This window comes from Ictidomys tridecemlineatus, chromosome 1, assembly GCF_052094955.1.
Source record: "Ictidomys tridecemlineatus isolate mIctTri1 chromosome 1, mIctTri1.hap1, whole genome shotgun sequence".
Taxonomy (NCBI): Eukaryota; Metazoa; Chordata; class Mammalia; order Rodentia; family Sciuridae; genus Ictidomys; species Ictidomys tridecemlineatus.
Window position 1 is genome coordinate 95,052,044 of NC_135477.1, and position 12,650 is coordinate 95,064,693.

Here is a 12,650-nt window from a genome sequence, read left to right on the forward strand (position 1 = left end):
ACCTTGCACTACTCTATAACAAAACATCCCATATTCTATTGGCTTAAAATAATGCTTTACATCAGCTAACACTTCATTAGGTCTGGAATAGGAGCAGAGTTCAGATGACTTGTTCTTCCATTCTGCATAGCAATGACCAATGTCACCTAGGGACTAGAGGACAATGGCTGAGATGCTCTATAGGATACAAGACCATTTCACTTAAATGTTTGGTGTACTGATGTAGATGGCAAGAATGATGGATTTAGATGAATTTTCTCTGGGATCTTCCAGAGCATTTCTACATGGTTACAAAGCAGAATAGCTCTGCTTCTTTCACAGTGGCTTAGTGCTTTTAAAAAGCAATGTGAAAATTGCCAGCCTTTTGTTGTGCAGCTTCACTTCCACCATACTCAAAGAACATATGGACCAGCCCAAAAATTCAAGGTGAAGTGATTAATGAAAGAAATGCTCAAAACTTTGCAACCATTTTTTTCAATCAGAACTGTTCATTCCTTATGTATTATCTACATTTTCCTCACATGATAAAACACATCTTCTGTTTCTTAATACCCTTGTGATTTCATACCATCATAGCATTAATTAGAAGTCCAGGCTTGCATTATCCAAATGAGTCTCATGAGCAAGTGCATTCCTGGAATGTACAGCCTGTAAATTTTCTCTCAATCTTAGAACACCAGAGATAAAAAGAGAAATCTATTACCCACACATGCCACATATAATGATGAAACAAACACAACCCAGATTCATGATTCTGATTCTAAAAGTACCATGTAATTTTGATGCAATCCATTTCAATGCATACCACCAGTGCATTTATTAGGACTCAGTTTGACTTTCTGGAAGTGCTTCTCTATGATCCTGTATTCTTTCTCATGAGTTCTTGATACCTCCTGCATCCTTTCTTTTCCATGGGTACTGATTGTTCAATGTTTGCTACAGAGCTGCCTATAGTGTCTTGGACATATTTTAAGAAGCAACAACAACAAAATGTTTCTTTCAGAGATAATTTTACTGGAAAATGTGGGAATGCAAAAGATTTTAGTTTTGTAACTAGCAACTACTGACTCATTTAATTTTCTCTAAATTCTTGGCCTGCTTCTTACCCATAAAAGCTTTAGAGTCTTGGGCTGGGGTTGTGGCTCAAGCGGTAGCCATATGGCATACGTGTGGCCCAGGATTCGATCCTCAGCACCACATACAAAAAAAAAAAGATGTTGTGTCCGTCAAACAACTAAATAATAAATATAGAAAAACTCTCTCTCTCTCTCTCTCTCTCTCTTCCTCTCTCTCTCTTTAAAAAAAAAAAAAAGCTTTAGAGTGTAAAGACTTCTTTTCATTGCTTTATTTTCCATGATTTAGCTAAAATTGATGGTGCTTATATCAATATACTTATTTCAATAGTGTGAGTTGTAAGTGTTCTGTGTTTGGGATTGGGGTCCCTGATGACTCCATGGCTGTGGCATGTTTGGTGCCTGGGAAAGTTTCTGTGCAAATACATAGGATGCCCGGTTTCTATGGTAATACCCTGCATGCTAGAGTCTTGATCATTTTCGACCTTAATCTTAAGGCACAAGACTCCTGAAAATAAAGGAACTTGCTTGTTTGATAACTACAATGTTTCACCAAGCTCCAGTGCTCCTGGAGCTGCCCACCTAACAGTAATTTCAGACAATGGACCTTCTTGAGAAATGCACAAAGCTCCTAACATTGCATGTTGTAACTGTGAAACGTAACTGCAGAATAAGCAACCTTACTGATACTTTAAACAATAATGTGGTTAGGGTACTAATGACCTAATGTAACCTATTGTTATAAATAAACGTGGCCACTTGGACAAAGAGCCTATCTGCCACCTTCCCTGCCTCTGCCCCTTGTCTCTGTCTACTCTTTATTATTATTCTTTACAGTGAGTTTCTTGTGTGTTATAGTATAGTTTACTACTTAGGTAAAAGCTACAAATCTCTTCAAGAGCACCCTTCTCTATCTTAGGTGTTTGGTGAGATTCCTATTCAAATATTGTTAAGCTCCTTGGAAACTCTAATACCTACTGGAGAGGATATGAAGCACACACATTTGAAATATCTTATTATTTATTTATTTTCCAGCTTTAGAGTAGGTAAACTTTTCCTGAAAGGGTCAGCAGTGGATATTTTAAGCTCAGATTTCATGACTTCTTTTAACTCCAGTGTTGCAGCAGGCAGAGGTAATATGTAGACTGGTAGATATAACTATAGCACATTTAAATTATTTATAAAATGTATGATGCAGCCCTGGATCAGTTTTACAAACCCATGGATGAGAGACAGCTCCTATAAACATTTAGATGTCCTACAATGAATGTTTCTCCAAGGGATTATTTTACTAAGCAAGAATGTTGTTTATGAAAATTTTATTTTTAAGCCTATGATTAGTTAATTTATATTTTATCTTAATATGTTTCAAAATAATAGTCTAATCAGTGCCTAATTTTCACAAGATGTAAAACAGACCGAGGCATCTCAGTTGCCAACATGGGATATTACCTGTGAAATAGATGATGAAAGAGGATCAAGAACTCAAATGGAAAGGGTAAGGTCATAGACAAGAACTCACAGTTATCTTTCTTTAGTTTATCTCTTTCCTCTTCATTTAGCAAGGGCAACAGTAAGAAATCAGTTGCAACATTATGCATTTCCCTTCGAAACCCCCAAGACAAGCAGATGAGATTAAGTACTTTCTCTTTGTTAAACACTCCAGATGACAGCAGCACTGCATATATTGGGCCCAGTTATGTGTAACTACTAATAACATTTTTCTCACTGCCCATTGAACCCTCTTCAACAATCACATGTAAGCTTCTTTCATTTTTGCTGACACTCTACTTAAGGTTTTCCAGAATTTATAGATTCCTTTAGAAGGTTCCTTGAGAATCTCCCATATTTATCCTATCTCACCCTAAAGATGGTGTCCAACATTGAGTTTTCATTTCACTTTTGTTAGCAGATTATCTGCTAGATATTAATTAACTACTCCAAAGCCTAGTGCCTTAAAACAATGAAGCATTTTTTATATAGCTATTGATTTTTGCTAAGTCAGAAAATGGGACAGAGCTCTGCTGAGTGATTCCTCAATTCTGTCTTTTGTCAACTGCTGTCACCAGGTGCTATTTAGCTGGCAGCCAGACCACTCTGGATAACACAGAGAAGCTTTGCTTTCATGTCTGGCAACATGGCAGGGGTGCCTGGGAGGCTAAACTTAATTAAAACACTTTCTCTTTCTCTATTTAGTCTTAGGAATTCTACATGGCCTTTTGGCAGGGTATTCAGTCTTCTTACTTAAGATTTGGAACTACCCATGACAGAAATTGAAACTAATATTCTTTGTAAATCAGGGATTTGAATCTAGCTTAGTGTCTCTCACACTATTTTTTATTTGTCAAGGTAATCATATGTCATTCCAAATTCAAGGCAGAAGGAATAGAGACTCCTGTCAATGGATAGGTCTTGAAACAACTTGTAGTCATTTAAACTACAATATATGTATTATATAAACATATATATATATATATATATATATGTTCAAATATATATATATTCAAAATATTCAGATTGTTCTTAGGAAAGTTGCATGCCACTTTAAAATATCCACCACCCATCTTTTAATGTGAGGAACTCTAGTATCAGATAAACCATTGTAATACTTATTTCATGTAACATAGAGAAAATATTCATAAACTATTTTCACTATAGTCACTAGCTATGTGTTAGGGATCTTAATGGAAGTGGCAGCTTAAATTAGATGTTCTGAAATCAAATCCATATTCATTGCTATTTTTATTGTAAATTCTAGAAAGGAAAGAGACAAATAATATGGTATTAAAATCTATTATTCTTTATATACCTCCCTATTAGAGACCTGGAGGACATGGTCTATTTTCCAGTCTACTGCATTAATGAATCAGTGAACATGCAAATATAGGCCTGAGGGAAATGAGTGTTGAAAGAGAAATAATTTTATAGAGTAGAATGGATATTATTGAATATCTGCAGGAAGTATCTATTTGTGGTCTATGAAATATGGAATGGAAGAGTCTAGGGAGATGGATCTTAACTATTTTATGAAATGCCCAGGGACTTCCAATAATAGTTATCTATAATTTTGAATATTTAATTTATTCTTATTTTGATACTGTAAATTATTTTAACTAAAAGTCTTCCCAAGTCTTCCAGTAAAATATGCTATAGTATATTTACATGCTAACCAGAACTATTAGAACATCCTTTTCAGGTTCAAGTTTTATCTTTCTTTTTTACCTCTTAGGCAAACCTATTTTCCTTGTTTAAATTTACCTCACGACCTAATTAGTTTAAAAGTTTCTTGCAATTAATTTGTTTAAAAAAACAATTTTTGCAACTTTTAGTCAATGAAATATATTGAGAAATTATTTAGTGATATTTTTGTTCATATATAAACAAATATCAAGTCTAATAAAACTTGCTGCTTTTAAAAACATGGGATTTTCAGTTAAGAGTGAGATGGCTAAAAATCCAATAATCAATTTATTCCATGAGATTTCATTTTAAATTAACACAAACACCATATCTTTATCTCTGTCCAAACTGATGTGCTGTGATTTGTAAGGAGGCGATGTTTGGTGCCCAAGATTCAAAATTCATCATTTCATTTGCTTTACATAATGCAGGAAATAGACATTTTTAGAACAGGCTTAGCCATTTGTCACTTCATGGAGGTTCAGCAAAAGCTTGGTGATTAATACATCTGTAGAGTAGTCAATAGGTGGCCTGGGATGAATCTGATTATTACCATATCAAATAAATGGCTCATTTATCAGCCTTTGTATACCCTGGCTGTGTCTGTGTGCATGTTAGAGAAAGATAATCCCACATGTTTGGAACAAGCAAACTGGTTCATTTTTGTTGGTTTTGTAACTAGGGAAATAAAAAACAACCTTGTAAGGCAGATCAAAGGTTCTAAGCTAAAAGGAACTTTATTCTCAATTCCAGTAAAAAAGCCCAGAAATAGTCTGTAAAACTTTATTGCTACATTCCTTTGGAAACCGACAAGAAGATAGATAACAAGCTTTTATATATTTTAAAATTAAATCACACAAAACTGTTAAGATTTAATTCTGGATTATTTTTACTTCATTTAGTGAATGTATTTGTAACTTAAAAATATTTTATTTCTCCTGACAGAAAATACAAATTAAAATGTTGTAAAGAAACATACCATTTCAAAACCATCTATTTTATAAACTGATGGATTCTAAATTTGAACAAATTACTAAAAAATGTGTATTGATCTATATCTGTACTTTTTCTTCTACTTGTGATTAAAAAGAGCTATTAAAACAAATACTCAGTAATTTTTACCATTACTTAAATTTGTGATAGAACAATATTTTGTGCTAAATATTTCTGAAATAATTATGAGAATATATAGTATACATATATCACATATATAGAGTACCACATGTATTCTTACAAATAATGATTAAATATTGAATGACAGTGCTTTGAATCTGTCAGAATTGATGGCTTCCAAATTTGAAATTTAACTTCTCTACCCATTTCCCTTGAAAAGCTCTTGTCCAGTGTTTTTTCTGATCAAAGAAAGAAAACTATTAAAGAGGTGTTATAGGGATAACATCAGATATTGAGATAACTGAATTAAAAATATAAAATTTAACCAAAGATGACAAATTCCACATTTCCCAGTGAAAAGTACAATATAAAGAATTGAACTTAATAATATATATTTACACCTGCCCTTTTCAGGTAACCTTTTACATTCAAAATGGTGACATCCAAATTGCTAATGCATGCTGCACAAAGCTTAAAATGATGAATGTGCAAGCATAATTTAATCACTTTATCACAATGGCTTCTATTTAATAATGAAAATTTGCCTTAATTTTAGAGGGGTGTGCAAATTTTCTGCCTATCAATTTACATTGAACTTTTAAATCATCCTTTATTTAAATCACTTTTATACATCTACTCCTTTAAAATAAACACTCTCCATGGGTTAATATCTCGTTCAGGATTTTTGCAAGCCTTTATTAGTACTCATTTTTATCTCAGCCAAGCTTATATCTAGACGTCAGTGCATTCTACCAGGAATGTTTTTATATCTATAAGCATGTATGTTTAGCAATGTCATGAAATATCAAATTGTCTGTAATCACTAGTATGATTGTGAATCAAAATGCATCAGGTTTTTTAATGAGAAAGCATATATCATTTTGCTTTTATTTCACTTAAGTTCTTTTAAAACAAATGTTCTATGTGCATAAATTTTTACAAATGTATTTAAGTATCTAGATACAGTAACAAAACTGTGGTTAAAACTGATGTCAAAGGTCTCTTGTCTGACTCAAAGTGCAATTTTTAAGGTTTGTCCTATATATTTTGTTTTTGTACAAATCTTGTATTATAAATGCATTACATACTCAATTCAGTAAATTCTAAGTGTATTTGTATGTCCAATTTTCTTATACAGCCTTTTACATGGGAAAAATGTTTTGCCATCACTGCAATGTTTGAATTGAATCTAGTCTTTATTTTATTCCTATGATTGACATATTCCCCTGTTTCAGATATTTTGATACTTTAACAATAATACCTTTTGCATATCTAAATTGTGTTATTTGTATTCTATAAATTCCCAGTAGTCCTTTGCCTTGTTCTGCCACTGATCATTTTAAAGAGCCTGTAAGATTTAATATTACATTTCTTTTAGAAGGGGCTTATTGCTTTTTTTTTGTTCAAGTCAGTAATCTTATTATAAATACTAATTACAAAAAAGCTAGCTTCTTAGGGCTTTCTACAAAATATTCTTATCATGGATTTTTTTCTGGCTTAATAAATACTTATACAAATTATTTTGTAAATTTATTTCAGCTGTATGGAACTATGTATTAAATTATTCTTCTTTAAAATACAACATGTCAAATAACCTTGAAGAATACTTATGCTGATGCAAAGAGATTTCTAGAGCACTCATAGCTCTGTAACTGATGGAAGATATTTAGATCTTTCAATAACTAAAATTACACTAATAATTGTTTCAGCATATCATTTCCTTGCTATGTTATTATAGATTTCAAAAATCCAAAGTCCTTTAAGTAGGATTGGTATAGTAACTGCCTCACACTGCACTGATTTTCCAGTTTTATAATGAGAAAGCATACATCATGACTAAAACTAGTACTTGTACATTCTTTAATTACTGCTACTTTTTAAGAAATTTTAAGAAATTTCTTTATGTGTTTCATCATAATCTACATTAATGCATTTCTAATTAAGAGTCATAATTTCAATACATGGTTTTGAGACAAAGATGCAATTAGTTGTGATGAAATGAAGGGCCTAGAAGAGAAATGAAGGGCTCTAATAACATGTTTTAAAATAAACATGTATAGGTACTTATGATTGTGCATATACGTGTACATCTGTCTTGGCTTCTGTATGTGAATGTAAATGTATTGTTATTATTTTCATTCAGATCATACTTAGTATCAAGAGTCATCAAGAGAATAATTAATACATTGAACAGTAGAGAGATGAGCAAAAGTGATAATGGCACTGGGGTCAGTATAACCACATATGAGAGTGAATGCTGGGATTCTGAGAGCAATTTAGACTGCTTAATGCAGTCACAAATACAAGTTTCCAATATATTTTAAATAAGTAGTTTTAAAACATTCTACCATTAGGATTTTCAGAAATGTAAAATTAAGGTAATTAAGTGAAAAAAGGAGAGGTAATATTACCACAACACAAGAGGTGAAAATATTTTAAGTCAGGCAATATCTGTTATATTTCATGACCCAAAATTTTATGCCTTAAACTTGATATTTGAAATCAGAAGGGTGAAATTTGTCAAAAGTAGAACACGCTCCCTGTCGTCAAGACATAATAGTCTAATATGATTTTCAATTTTTTGCTTATTTTACTCCGAATATAACTTTGAAAACGACCTGCCACTCTCATATATTATTCAATAGAATGTATTTTTATGCAACAAACTTTTAAAGGTACAACTGAGTGAGTTTCACCACCTGTATATGCCTGTGAAGACAATAAAACAAAACAGAACTTTTGGGTCACTGCCATTGCTTCCTCATGCTCCTTTGCACCCCATTCTGCCTTTGGCTTCAGAAGTTCTTTTGTTCACTATAGGTTAGTTTTTGTCTCCTCAAATTTTACAAAAATGTAATCATACAGTGTGCACTGTTTGGTGTTTGGCTTCTTTCATTCTAATAACAATTTGAAGATTTATACACACTACATGTATTAACAGTTAATTCCTATTTATTGCTGAGGGTAATGTTCCATGTATAGATAAGCCACATGTTCCTCCTCCTGCTGATTAACAGTTAGCTTACTTACCAATTTTAGATACCATGACTAAAACTGGTACTTGTACATTCTTTAATTATTGCTAAATTAAACACAGGGGAAGTTTGATTTCAGATGTTTGCCAGTACTGAGAAGAAGAATGCAACTAGTGAATGATAAACTTCTGCAAGCTGAGTTTTCAATTTTTTAAAAATGAAGAACAATTCAGATTATATAAAAATTAATACAATCTAATAATGAACAGACAAAAAATTAAATGGACATAAGATTTTCAAAAATGTATGTAGCAAGTATGTTTTTCTTTTCAGGGAAAGGGTAAAAAGATTGATCTTTTCCAGTTAGTGTGTGCAATGAAGCTCAATAATTTTTGTATTCTCATCTGAATTGTTCTAGATTTCATGCCCTTGCTGATATTTAGTATCGACAGACTTTTTTATTCTAAACTTTCAGTAGATATTCAGCTGCATCATTTTTGAGGTTTAATTAGCATTTCCCTGGGAAATAATGAGGTGAGTACCTCTTTGTGTGTTTATTATCCATTTTTATACCGTCTCTTGTTACTTTTTTCACTATATGTTTGTTAGCTCTAATTACAATTTTATTACTGTTTCAAATAATTAATTTAGATGCCTCTTCTCTACATGAGGTAGAGCCTATTTCCCCTCTGCTTGAGTGTGAGTTGGGTTTAATAATTCACTTTAAAAAGTAGTGTATAGAAATAGAAAACATACTTAAAAAACTTTACAGTTGAAAAGCCTAGCAAGCACTACCTTAAACAAGTGATTGAGGTTAATTTAATCTGCTATAATCAGTGTTGTTGTGATGAAATTTCATGATACAGCTAATTAATATGATAATAGTACATAATGTGAGAACACTTCTCTGATATTCTTCTCAAAAGTTCATAACACCAGTTTGGTTATGAGAAAACATGAGACAAATTCAAATTAAAAAGCATTCTAAAAAATACTATAGTTGTTACTGTTATGGTTTGGATATGAATTCTCCCCCAAAAAGCTCACACGTGAAACTATGCAAGAAGGTTTGGAAGAAAAATGATTGGGTTATAGCCTTAACTTAATCAGAGAATTGATCCCTGATAGTATTAATAAGTGGTAAGTAGAGGCAAGTGGTATGTGGCTGGAGGAAGTGGTTCATTAGGAGTCTGGCTATAGGATATATATTTTGTATGTAGAGAATGGAGTCAGTCTCTCTCTCTCTCTCTCTCTCTCTCTCTCTCTCTCTCTCTCCCTCCCTCCCTCCCTCCCTCCCTCTCCCTCTCCTTTTCCCTCTCCCTCTCCCTCTCCCTCTCTCTCTCTCCTTGCTGATGATCATGTGAGCCACTTCCTTCCACTTCACTCTTTTTCCATGATGTTCTGCCTCACTCTGAGCACTGAGGAATGGGGCAAACCTTCTTTGGACTAAGACTTCTGAAACTGAGCTTTCAAATAAACTTTTCCTCCTTTACAGTTGTTCTGGTTTGGGTCTTAGTCATAGCAGCAAAAAAATCTGACTAAAACAGTTACTAATCAAAAATACCAAGTTTACTAAAAACAAGGAAAGTATAAACTGTCAAAATTGAAAGAGACTGAATAGTCAAGGCAATTAAATGCAATGTGGTTTAGTTGGTTGTATCCTATATAAGAAATAATGACTTTTATAAAAAATCTGCTGAAGTGCAAATAATGTCTATACTTAATAGTTTTATATCAATATTAATTTTATTTTGATAAATATGTCACTGTTATATAAGATATTAATGTTAGGGAAGCTAGGAAAAGATGTATAGGAACTGAGCCAGGCACTGTGATGCATGCCTGTAATCTCAGAGTCTCAGGAGGCTGAGGCAGAAGGATTGCGAGTTCAAAGTCAGCCTTAGCAAAAGTGAGGCGCTAAGCAACTCACTGAGACTCTGTCTCTGAATAAAATATAAAATAGGACTGGTAGAGTGCCCCAGAGTTCAATCCCCAATAATCCCTCTAAGAAAGAGAGATATATTGGAACTTTCTAAGTTCTATAAGTCTAAAATAATTTTAAATTAAGAGTTTGAAAATCTTATATTCATTTTTTTGTCTGTTTATTATTAAGTTCTACTTGTTCTTTATATATTATGAACTGATCTTCATTTAAAAAAATAAAAACTCAGCTTGCAAAAGTTTATAATTTACTAGTTGCTTTCTTTTTCTCAATAATGATGTTTCTCAAAACATGTCTGAAATCAAACTCGCCCTGTGTTTAATTTAACAGTGATTAAATTAACACACCATGGTAAAATTCAGGGTTGTGTTATGCCTCTATTTGAATTACAGTGAAGGAGAGAAGTAGAAAAAAAAGCATAATGCCTGGATTTCAGGTCAGTTCAGTAAATATATTTCAGAAATGTAAATATCAGAAGCTGAAAATCCAAAAATGGATTCATATTCTAAACTTACATATATCCAAGTTTCCCTGGAAGTTTTCTAAGACAATTATTCTAAAATAAACTAGACCAGGGAAAAAAGTATTTCTGATTTGGTGATATATCCTTCATTATCTTTTTCTAGGCGTTATACTTTTTGAAAGCTTTAGTTGTTTGATATTTGCCCTCTCATTTCAGGTCTTTTCTTACAGCTTCCTCTTGCCCTTTGAATATAATTGAAACTCTCCTTGCATTCTCCCATTCACATATTTTGTATACCAGTTGGACATTTGCTATTTTATAAAAAGTGATTAGCATTTTTATTAATAAAACATAATCTCTAAAAAGAAAAAAACAAGCTACTAAGCAAATAATATATATAAGATATACCACTATGCACTCCTTACTGTAAACTTACCAGTACAATGTAAGGCAGCATGCAAAATATCATTATGTTCTCATAAAAAACTTATGAGTATTATTACACATAATTTAACGATGAGAAAACAATGGCCCATTAAGTTACTTGATTCATTTTACAAGGTAAAGGTATTTTTCAATGATAGTTTGTTATATCATCAAAGGCAATTTGTCATCATTATATTAGACTTTGTCTCTTTGAAAACTTCAATTTATTTGGGAGTAGCTAAAATGTTAAATGTTTTAATATTAAGTAACAGATTTCTTTTGAGGTTTAATATGCCTCACTATTAATAATTTAATTGCCTATTTTTATTTTTTGTATTTAAAAATAAAACAATACTATCCAAGAATCTAGATGAAATTGTGTTCTTTCATATTGCAATCTCCTATACTAACTATGGATTGATTTCCTTAGACTATCCATGAGTAGACATGTATGCAAGGGACAGAGAAAAAACATTATAAGCCTGAATTTGAACTGCAGTAATTTAACTGGATGGGATCAGTAGAATTTCTCTTTAGACGTATAATATTTCACACTAATATCTACTAAAGCTGGAGGTTACTGGTGTTTCCCTGGTGTACATATGGTTAGAAAAAGTGATTTTCAAGATGAATTTAGAAAATCTGGGAAGAAACAAAATTTAATTTAAAGAAATAACCAAAGTCATAATTATAAGATATAATAAAATAAAATTCACATAAATATGTGTATATAAAATAAAAACTAAATTTCATCAATATTTGCCAAAATTTTCTTCTTTCTCTCTCTTTTTTTTAACTGATCCCTGACACCTTTTAAAAAAAAGTTGTAAAAATTCTCTTATGACTTGAATAACACTGAAAAGCAACTTTTGGAGCTGTATGAATCAGTACCTTGTTTTAAACTGATTTGTGCCTTTCCTCCAATTCATATATTAAAGCCCTATCCCCTAATATGACTATCTGGAAACAGTGCCTTTTGAGGAAATGATTCGTTGAGATCAGATGGGTGAGCCTTAATGCCTTAAGACTCTTGTCTTAATAATAATAAAATTTATTCAAGATCTCTCTCTCTCTCTTTCTCTCTACATGCACACAGAGAAGAGGCCACGTGAGGACAGAGAGAAAATGTGATTCATCTGCAGCCACGAAGAGAAACTTCACAGAAATTAGATTCTTGATCTGGGATTTCTGCCTGCAGTATTTAGAGAAAATAAAGTTTCGTTCCTTAAACTACCTAGTCTTTGCTACTTCATAATTTATGGCAGCCTAAGCTGATTAATACATTCCTACATGGAGAATAGCAGGGACAGAATTTATTCTATACTGCACAGTCAACCAGTATATCCTCCTACAGAATCTAGATTGTGTTGCTGAAATAATCACCTCAAATCTATTTTTTAAGGGAAAAAAATTACTTTCCAGTCTATACAGATTATGTGCTGCTGGACTCATTAAATCATATATCTGAAAGCAAAAGC

At 32.2% G+C, this 12,650-nt stretch overlaps 1 long non-coding RNA gene across 1 annotated transcript in view; it reads left to right on the plus strand.

Annotated features, from left to right (window-relative positions):
• Positions 1-12,362, plus strand: part of LOC144366358 (uncharacterized) — a 57,120-nt gene extending 44,758 nt beyond the window's left edge. The window contains exon 3 of the long non-coding RNA XR_013425430.1: positions 12,269-12,362. This is a non-coding gene — a long non-coding RNA (uncharacterized LOC144366358). The remainder of the gene's footprint in view (positions 1-12,268) is intronic.
• The last annotated feature ends 288 nt before the right edge of the window (positions 12,363-12,650 follow it).